An 11,094-nucleotide genomic window follows, 5' to 3' on the forward strand; every position below is an offset into this window, starting at 1 on the left:
CTACAAATATAAACAAAGCAAACTCAAAGATAGGAGAAAGTGAGATAAGGGCTGGGTCCGGCTACAGCCTACAAGCATGGAAGAGGGAATCGTTAATCCTCGCTCAGGCAGGGGTGAAGGCTCCTATAAGGTGGTAGAATTTCAGCTGACACTCAAAGGAGAAGGTTTGAGCAAGGTTTGAACAAACATCTCATTGGTTCATCCACTGTAGAAATGAGAGAATCAGTGGGTGAATGAGAGGGGTAGAACCAGGATTGGATTGTAATTATGTCTATGTTTACCGAGTACATAGTATGTGCCATGTAGTGTGCAAGTAATCTTCAAGACAAACAGAAAACCGGGGACTACGATTATCTCCATTCTGCAGATGAGGAGACTGAGGTTCAAAGTAGTTTCACAGGATAGTCAGTGTTTTACAATGATGACTTCTGCTCAGTCTCTTCCACTCTTTTATCAGGCTCCATTTCGTATTATATTGCTACCCAGACCTGCTTTTTCTCACATTTACAATAAGGAGGTTGCTGATGTCTTTGAAGCTCTAAACATCCTTTTGATTCTATCTTGCTTTTGTTGCGGTTGTGCAATCACTTAGTGATGGTCTATTAAATGGCCTCAGAGCAGGAGCTGGGACTGAAAGATAACTGGAAACTTAGGGTGGCAGGGAGGTGAGAGACTCAGTGCCAACTCCAAACTGCTAAACTCAATTTCAGTGCTTATTTTTCTTTCTTTTTTAAAATTGATTTCAGAGAGGAAGAGAGAGGGAGAGGGAGATAGAAACATCAATGATGAGAGAGAATCATTAATCGGCTGTCTCCTGAAGGCCTCCTACTGGGGATCAAGCCTGCAACCCGGGCATGTGCCCTTGACTGGAATCAAACCCAGGACCCTTCAGTCCACAGGCCAACACTCTATCCACTGAGCCAAACCAGCTAGGGCATCAGTGCTTATATTTCATGAGGCCAAGATCTATATGCAGCTTCACAACTTGTCAGTTTGAAAGTTATCAATCAATGAGGATTATTGCGAAGGAGATAAAATTACATATTTAAAAATCATTTCCACGTGGCTTCTTATTTCCATGATACTATAGATCTAGTGGGTTACTTGGTAAGTAAGGGGTTTTTCAGCACCATGTAGTGAGTGTAAAGAGAAATGGACCAAGTGAGCATCCCTACCATGGGTAGCAAAGAACGGGAATCCAATTTAGAATTCTGACCGACTTGGATTCAATTTAGAATTTATATAGTTGCTGGGTGACAGTGGGCAAGTTTCGCACCTCACTTTTCTCATCTGTACAATGGAGCTAATTGAGGGCTGTTGTAAGGACTCCTTGAGTTACTCAGTACAAAAAGCACACAGCACCAGGCTCAGCACAAAACAAATTCCAAATTGGAGTTTACCTATTATTACCTATTACCTATTATTAATATTACTACTACTACTGTCAGTGTTCAACAAATGTTTTAAAATTTGTTGAATGAATGAATCAAATTGTTATAGTATCAATGCCAAAAAGTTTAATCCAGGCTTTCTAAGAAAAAAATTATATCTTGTTCAACCCCAGATCTTCTTGTCATAGGTCTGGTCTATAGGCAACAAAGAGTTTCTTAGTATCAAATTTAGGAAAATTACAAATTCAAATGGGAGCCAGGGTTGTATTTTTTGTCTTCTAATCTCCACTTATGGTACTATCAGTTCTTTTGCTCAATAAACATGTACTGAACCACTAATATTGTCAAGTCTATATATTTGTCAACGTTTTAAGGGCAAAGTCAGATTTTATTTTTTGGTGGTAGCTTTAAAATATTACACAGTAAAAAAATAAAACTACAACAAGCTTCCATAATAAAAAAAAAAAATCTAACACAAAGAACCACCAAAAACAAAAACAAACAAACAAACCAAAACCACAAAACTTTACACCACTTAATTTTTTAAAAACTATTTTTGTATTGCACTTAAAAACCTTTTGAAAATTTCTGTTTTTGTTAAGTATAGATTTTTTTATTTTAAGTGTTTGGAAATAAAAGTAGTACACGCTGAATATAAAAATGTGAAGGTATAATATATAAAAGCTTAATATATAAAGTAGTTGTATAGTTAAATTGTCACATATGGTACCTTAAAAAAAGACTGCCCAGCAAAGAACGCTTTATTCTAAGCCTACTTAAAAGAATATAGCATCTAAAATTATTAGGAAGAAAAGCAGATTTTGGCACCAGCAATTTCCTGTATACTGTGAGCATTATTTTAAACTGAAAAATTAGAAACATTTTGAAATAACTGTGTGTTTCTAATTTTCTCTGGTTAAAATGAGAATGTCTCCAGAGGCCAGAGCTGGACTTCTCTGATGTACTCTAATTTGCATATTGGATCTCATGATCAAGAACAAAAGAGAAAATAAAGACTTTTTTTCTTCCTTTAACTTAAGGAGAAGATCAGAGCTACTGGCTTTGAAATAGACTTTAAAAACCTTTGGACATTCTGTTTACATTTACACTGTAAGAATTTCTACCAAATCTCTATATCTTTAAAAGGCATTTTTGAAATGTCCTTTTGTTTTTAATTTATGTTTATATTGAAACATAAAATGTTTTAAAGCCTTGAAATAGACTTTAAAAACCTTTGGACATTCTGTTTACATTTACACTATAAGAATTTCTACCAAATCTCTATATCTTTAAAAGGCATTTTTGAAATGTTCGTTTGTTTTTAATTTATGTTTATATTTATCCATAAGTATTGGATTCTCTTTTCTGTGTTATAAAGGAGTAAGCTTTTATGCGGTTAAATATGGGATCTGGATATTCAAATTTAGCATCTCTTAAGGTTTCTTCTCCTTTTTCCAAAGGCAAATTCTATTCTAGTCAAGCTCTCAGAAACCCTTCAGTGCTAGAGATATAAGTCTATTCTCTGTGTTTCAGAGAATTGTATTGAAATTATATCTTACATTGTAGTTAAATATTTAATCATCCAACCTCTAATGGTCCAGAGTTCTTTATGAGCAGGAACTCTGTCTTGTTCTTTTTTCTAATCTTTATGGTTGTCTGGTCTATGTAGGTTTTTAAATATGTGTAACTAGAGGCCCGGTGCACAAAATTCCGGCTCAGCCCAGCCTGCACAATCTCACAATCCCCGACCCCTCGAGGGATGTCCGACTGCCGGTTTAGGCCCGATCCCTGTCAGGGACATCCCTCTCAAAATCTGGGACTGCTGGCTCCTAACTGCTCGCCTGCCTGCCTGATACCCCTAACTGCTCACCTGCCTGTCTGATACCCCTAACTGCTCACCTGCCTGCCTGATCGTCCCTAACCACTCTGTCTGCCTGCCTCTGCCTCTGCCTCAGCCTCTGCCGCTGCAGTTTCATCCAGAAGGGTGTTCGGAAGGTCGTTTGGCTGTCTGGTCTAACTAGCATATTATGCTTTTATTATTATAGGTTATTGTCTGGTCTTATAATCTCACAGAGAGCCTGGTTCATTTTTAATGAGCTTAAAATATCAGATCTGAAATAATTTGGCTAGCCAGCCACTAGGAACAGGGCACATAGTATATGAAATTTTTACCTCTGGGGCTCTAATATTTTCCCAGATATGAACCCCAATTTCTGTTTGATGCCCATTGATCATTCTTTCCTTATGGACCATGTCAAAATAACCAATGTGATTTTCACTTGGCCTGTAATTGCATTTCACTGTTCATGTCATGGCTGCCTGATGGCACTCTAGGCATCATTTGTCCATGACTTGTGGCATTCCCACCGACTCTCTGCGGAACCCTTGGAACACGTTCTGAAGTCTGGCTGCCACAGGGTGATCTGAATCACTCTGCTGGGATTCCCAAGGAGTGTAGAATCCTATTGGACAATATATGTTTCCCAAACTCTGTTTCCTCCCACACTCTGGAAGATCTTAATAGACCATCCACGGGAAAAAAAGGTAGTCAAATATGCACATTGGCCTTTCAAATGCTCTGAGAAGTCCTGAGCAGAGAAACCTGCTTAAGTTAATCGATCGCAAAGATATCCAATCAATTTTATTTGACTGTGGGCTCTCCTCCCCACCCCCACCCCCACCCCCATGTGGTAGTAACATTTCATAGGACATGGGAATTCTATAGGACGCAGTTTGAGAAACTCCATCCCTAAGCTTACTCCACTTCCGGGGCTGACCCACTTCGGTTCCCGACATGTGGTGTGTGCTTTTATTGCCTCAGTACTTCTGCTCATATTTGAAACTCTTCCCTTCATATCCACTTGTCTCAATTCTACTCAGTTTTAAAAAGCCTAACAATGTCACATCCTCAACAAAGTATTTTTGTTGGCCTTTGATTTCCCACAACACTTTCTACAACTTTCTCGTGGCTCTTGTAATTTCATTTATTTTATTATCAGTTTACTTTTTCCCTCTCCTACTACTGAATACTGTGGTTTGAATCTCTGATCTGCACCTCTTTTGCTAGATGTCCTGGTTTGAGTCTTGACAGGAACACAATTTGCCCTTGATTGGTTCAAATGAAAGACTTTCATGAAGTGACTACTTACAGAGGTGAGGACAGGGCTGAGGGAACAAACAAGCACAGAGAGGCCTGGGGTCTAGCAACATGGGGAAGCCATCACTACCGTTAGGGCAGACGTGGGAGGGGGAGATGCCACAGAAGAGCCCGGTGAGGGGTGTAAGTGCAGGGGCGGGGCTCTGCAGCCAGGAGCTGTGCAGTGCAGGGAGGGATGCAGCTACTGCGAGGAATCCGGTGCCGAGGAGGGAGAGAGTGGGAAAGAAACATCCCGACCTTTTTCTTCCGCCCTCTGATCTCTGGAGCCTGCCAAGTCAGCTCAAAAGGGAGCCAGGTTGGCTGTCTGCAAGGCTCAGCCTCCCGGGCACAGAGCAGGGCAGTGAAGGGTGGAGAATTGCTGGGCGGGAGGCAGCTAGAGAATCGCCAGCACACTGGGAAAGCCTCTGGGGCCTCATTTGCAAGACAGGATGGTGACAATACCCTCCTCCTAGGGTTATAGCGAGGATTAAATTAGAAAATGCATCAAAATATCAACATGTCATATGGTGCCTGATTCTCCAATTATGTTAGCTCCCATTATTATTATTATTATTATTTATTATTATTATTATTACTATAGCAACTCTATGGATAGCTATAAGTATAAAAGCTCATTGAGGAAAGTATCATGTGCTGGTTATTTTGTAGCCCTTACACATCCAGCACAAAACCCCACTCATCAGAGCAAGGCCCCAAACGGACGGTGTTTTGTAGACGACAGGGAGCCCTTTGGACGGAGATAACAGGGACGCTCCCTTGGCTGTTTTGACTGACATCTTCAGCCAACTTGACCTTGAAAACAGCCAACAATGAGCTGAATTTGAGACTAATGTTTAGTTTTCAGCAAATTGCTCGGACACTTCTTAGACATAGCCGGAAGCCTCTGGTTTCCCCCCACCTCGGTGGAAGGGAGGGGTCCTGAAAAACAAGCCAGCTCGCCAGGACTCGCACCTGCAGCCGTCCCTGCGAAGGGCAGTGATTTCTCATCATTTGAAAGCAAAGCAAGGACAGCCAGCCCAAGGCTAAAGCAGGAAGGCTTGTATCTATAGAAGCAATTTGCTTCCTGCTCTTTCAGCCCAGCCACCTGTTTTATTTTAAACACAGGATCACCTGGCTCCTGCTGCCCTGGGTACACAGGTTAGGGAAACCACAAGCATAACCATCCGTGTCCTTTTCCACTTCAAAGTCTGCAGGAGGACTGGAGCCAGCTCTCCGCCTGTTACAGAGGAGGCCGAAGGAGAGCGAGCCCTTCCCCAGGAGCGGTGGGGGGAGGTGGACTTACCCACATGAAGGCAAGTGGCTGTCACTGCTGGTGGCCGCAGGTGCCGTCCACTGCCGCCTGAGCTCTTAGAGGAAGGACAGGTTCCGAGGGTGACAGCTCTGGGGAGCCTGTCACCCTGACAGGGCAATAAAGGTCACGCTGGGAGGAGATTGCAGTACTGACACCAGCAGCTGCAGGTGGGACCTTCCTTCAGGGAGGAGTGACATTTTATCCGGGTTTTCGGCAGACTAAAATTAGTGGGAAGACACGAGAGCCTGTGGTGTCTGCAAGTAGTCGTCCCATTATTGTCTTGTCCTGAAAAATCAAGGCAGAAGCCAAGACTGTCAATAAACGGCTCTGAAGTCACCGTGTCCACGAGCCTCACACTCTCTGAGGGCCCTCCCGGCTTTGGCTAGAGCACACAGATGTTGTCTGTCTTTCCCCAAGGCTGGCTGGGGCCCTGTTTGGACAACAGTGCACAGCCTGAGTGAGGGCATCTTCTCCCGATGAGCCACTCCATCAAACAGAGGGATAAGAGGTAACAGAGTACTTTGGGAATTATGCTGCTGATAAAAATTAGCTCCCCCTAGCAACTGTGACACCATCCAAAAGGACATTTTATATGTATATATATATTTGCTTTAATGTTGAAATGAAAAAGGCACCTGGCTCTAATCCAAGAAGATCCAGGAAGGCCCAGCCCAATCCTAAACCCCTATGACCTCACAGTTGTATAAATACCATATTGGTAAAGTGAGATTAACCAAGTTATCTACTCTTTCAGGACAAGAGATGGCAATCTCTCTCTCTTTCTGTCTTTTTTCAACAATGCAATAAAATTGAACTATTAAACCCTTAAGACCCTTTCTGCAGAAAAATTAAAAACAAATAAATGACAAGTCATTGATTTGTTAGACTATCCTTTGAAGGGTTGGTTGCTGACTTCAAGGCAAATTCCAGTCTTGGTAGCAGCCCCCCAACCTCAGCTTCAATCAAAATTTTATTATCAACTCTTTCATCCCCTGCCCAAGGATCTCAAAGCTTCGGGGAAATGAGGTTCACTCAGAGGTTGGGTATTCTTGATCTAAGCTTGATAGGACTCAACCTTTGTATGTGAACTAATACCTGCCTGACTAGAGGAGGAAGGATGAGTGAGCCATTAAATTGTTTTGTGTTCAGTTATACTTTTAAAAGTACCGTATTTTCCGGCGTATAAGACGACTGGGCGTATAAGATTTTCCTGGGTTAAAAAGTAGTCTTATAAGCTGGAAAATACAGTAATTGTAACAGGAATGATGGAACAGAGGGTGGGGATTGTTTCAGAAAAGGTACAGTATTTTCCGGCGTATAAGATGACTTTTTAACCCAGGAAAATCTTATACGCCCAGTTGTTTTATACGCCGGAAAATATGGTATGTTTTGTTTTATTTGTAAAAGTACTTATACCATTGGCAAAGTTAACATTTATCTTAACAACAGCTATTTATTATTTATAACCCTGAGCAGTAGAAATGAGTATCCCTCTCTTCACTGAGGTTCCCAATAGTTAAGTAGCATTCCTAGTTTGAAGTGTTGAAGAGGGGATTCAAACCCAGGACTCTCTACCCCAAGCCCATATATCATACAGTTTCCCATACTGTTTCTGTGAGGATGATTTCAGATACAAGAGTGAAAACCCTGACCCAGGCTGGCTTAAACGATAATAAGGAAATCAATTATCTCACATATCAAGAAATTCAAGCGTGGGGTGGCTCCAGGTGAGGGGCACTAAAGGCTCCAGCTCTGCTTCTCTTGGCTCTGCCCTTTTCTGCATTGGTGCTGCCCTCAAGCTTGTGGCAACATGGAGGGAGAAATAATAAGCAAATACCATATACAGTTACATCCAGGAAAGAAATAAAGGGAGTTTCTCATCCTATGTCTCTCTCTCAGGGGCAAGAAACCCAGATACAACTTTTTCAATTGCATTCTATATAGTAGTGCTTTGGTTGTCATTTAGAATTTTTAAGGTTTTGTCAAAGATTTACCTGAATTTTACTTTTCTGTTGGGTTTAAAATTAATTTTTCAATTGCATTTATATGTAGTGCTTGGTTGTCATTTAGAATTTTTAAGGTTTTGTCAAAGATTTACCTGAATTTTACTTTTCTGTTGGAAAATTAATAGTGCAAAAATAGGGGGGAAGTGTGACATTTAGTACTGAAGAAAGGCAATTTTAAATCATCCTCATGAACTCCAATAGTATCTGTTTATATAGAGATAGGTTATAAGTTATTTTTTACATTCATCAAAAAGCAAGTTTTCTAAATTCTGTGAAACAACCGTTCTCACTCCTTTCTTTTAAAAAAAAATATTTTTATTAATTTCAGAGAAGAAGAAAGATGGAGAGAGAGAGCTAGAAACATCAATGATGAGAGAGAATCATTGATCGGCTGTCTCATGCACATCCCCCAATGAGGATCAAGCCCGCAACCGGGGCATGTACTCTTGACCAGAATCGAACCTGGGACCCTTCAGTCTACAGGCCAACGCTCTATCCACTGAGCCAAACCAGTTAGGGATCCCTCCTTCTTTTATTCAATTCAATAAGCTTATGTGGAACATTATTGGGGGGCAGGGGCGGGGCCGGATGCGCTCAAAAGTGAATCCGAAACAGACCCTGTCGGAAAGAGAGTAGCTATGTAGTAGGGAAAAATTCCAGACAGCAGATAGATAGCACAAATCTATAGCTGCAATAAAATGTAGAAAGATAAGAGGAAGTGACAGGTAAAGACCCAAGGAGTAAAGAGATAAAGGTCTGTCAGGGTTCAGAAGGTTCCCAGCTATGGAGTTCAGGACAAGGCTGGGGATGAAGGATTTGGACAGGGGAATAGCTCTCACCTTGGCTCTCCATCAGACCTGCTCTGAAGACTTTAATACCCAGCTAGAAGGCATAATTTTTTAATAGAAATTGCATGAGAGAAATAGCAGAAAGTAAAAGTTGGAAAGTTAGAGATTGCAGCTAGATTATAGAGGGGTTGAAATATCAGACAAAGGAATTTGAACTTTTATTCAGTAGGTGTGAGATTATATATATCTGCCCCTGGTTCCTGGCACAGAGATTCTAAAACCCTTGTAATTTCCTAAGTGATCAGGACACCAGGAGCATCTTTTGTTTTAATATTTGATCTTTGACCCCGGTTTCTAACACAAGGCTTCTGAAACTCTTGTAATTTCCCAAGTGATAGGAGTGTCTTTTGTTCTAATGGCGACTCTGGGTGGGCTCCTGGGTAACCCCTAGATAGGGGCTGTTCACTGGAAAAAGCAAGCCATGATTTGAAGGTTGGAATTTTCAGCCCCTTCCCAATCCTCACAATTCTCTTGACAAGGAGAAGGGCTGGAAACAGAGTCAATAATTGGCCGTGCCTGTGCTAAAGCTTCCATAAAATTCCAAAAGTATGGTGTCAGGGAGCTTTCAGGTTGATGAACACATCCACCTATCAGAAGGGGGATGTATCCCAACTCCACAGGGACAGAAGCTCCTCCATGTCAGGACCCTCCCAGGCCTTGCCCTATGCATCTGTTCATCTGGCTGCTCATCTGTAGCCTTTATCATATCCTGTAATGAACTGGTAAATGTAAGTAAGTGTTTCCCTGAGTTTTGTGAGCTGCTTTAGCAAATTAATCAAAACCAAGGAGGAGGCGGTGGGAACCTCTCATTGGCAGCTAAATGGAATAGAAGTTACGGGTAATCTGGGGACCTACCAGTGAAGTTGGGCGGCAGTCTTTTAGGACTGAGACCTTAACCTGTAGGACTTAACATTCCTAGATAGATAGTGTCATAGTTGAATTAAATTGTAGGACACCAGCCTAGTATCATGGAAAATTTCTTAGTGTGGGGAAACCCACACTTGTGACCAGAAGTGTCAGAAGTAAAGTGTTCTGTGTGAGCAGTAAAGGAGGCACAGGGGAGTGCCAGACTAGGTTTTTAAATGTACTAGGCTATGGGGAGTCATTGAAAATTTGAGGGCATTGGAGTGAGTAGCTTCATTACTAGTATATCTGTGCTTATTGAGGAATATGCACGGGGGAACTTCTGGGAAGACAGATAGGAAAGGAGAAACTGGAGGGTAAGAGACAAACTCAGAGTTTGCACGTTCAAGTAAGAGATTGCGAGAACCCTGAACTAAATGATTGTCATTGAGATGGAGATGAGCCAATGTATATGAGATAATTTGGATGGAGAAACCATAGGTCTTGGTAATTGATAGAAAAACCAGTTGAAGCCCTAGCCGGTTTGGCTCAGTGGATAGAGCGTCGACCTGCAGGCTAAAGGGTCCCTGGTTCGATTCCGGCCAAGGGCACATGCCCAGATTTCGAGCTCCATCCCCAGTGGGGAGCGTGCAGGAGGCAGCCAATCAATGATTCTCTCTCATCATTGATTTTTTTTTATCTCTCTCTCCCTCTTCCTTCCTCTCTGAAATTAATAAAAATATATTTTATAAAATCAGTTGTGGGCGGGCGGGGGGTAGAGTCAGGAGTCCTTCATTTGCAAACAACAAAAAGTCAACCTAAACTTACCTAACTAAATAAATGAATTTACCTGAAAAATTCTGAAAATCGGTGTAACCTCAGAAACTGTTGGATCCCAGGGTTCAAATGATGCCATCAGGACTTCGGCTTCTCTACCCCTCAGTTTTTCTTCTGTGTTGATTTCACACTAGGGCAACTGCTAGAATGTGCTATATTTTCTGAGGATTAAATCCAGTGGAAGAGAGCTTATCTAAATCCAGCTTGTCTCGGCATCAGTTCCAGCACACGTCCCGGATCTGCTTCCCACTGCACGTTCCTGAAGCAGTCCCTCTGGCTGCAAGGTTTATTGTTGATTGGCTTAGACCTGTATGTGGTCTTTTATTTTCTATTATTACTTTAACAAGTGGTCCATGAAGACAGCCAGACTGTGGCTGAGAAACATTGCCCGGTGACCAAAATCAGATCTCATTCTGATGAATTCTTGCTAAGCAAAAGACATGACTCAGCATAGTGATAGCCCCTTCTCATTCTACTTCATCAACTGCAATTATTTTTTTTTTTAGGCAAGTTTCTTGAAGACCTGGAACATAGCTGAACTCATGAAATGAATAAAACCAAGACCATTTCTAGGGCACTATTCAAATTGGGCAGTACAAAATGCTACGTAAGTGCCAGAAAGACTTCAATTTTTGGAAAGGGGTGAGCGTTGTCTGAGAGGGCTGGATGAAGGAAAGGAGTAGCTATTGGCCTAAGCCTTGAAGCAAGTATATGCTTTGCT

This window comes from Eptesicus fuscus, chromosome 13 (assembly GCF_027574615.1).
Source record: "Eptesicus fuscus isolate TK198812 chromosome 13, DD_ASM_mEF_20220401, whole genome shotgun sequence".
NCBI classification, from domain to species: domain Eukaryota; kingdom Metazoa; phylum Chordata; class Mammalia; order Chiroptera; family Vespertilionidae; genus Eptesicus; species Eptesicus fuscus.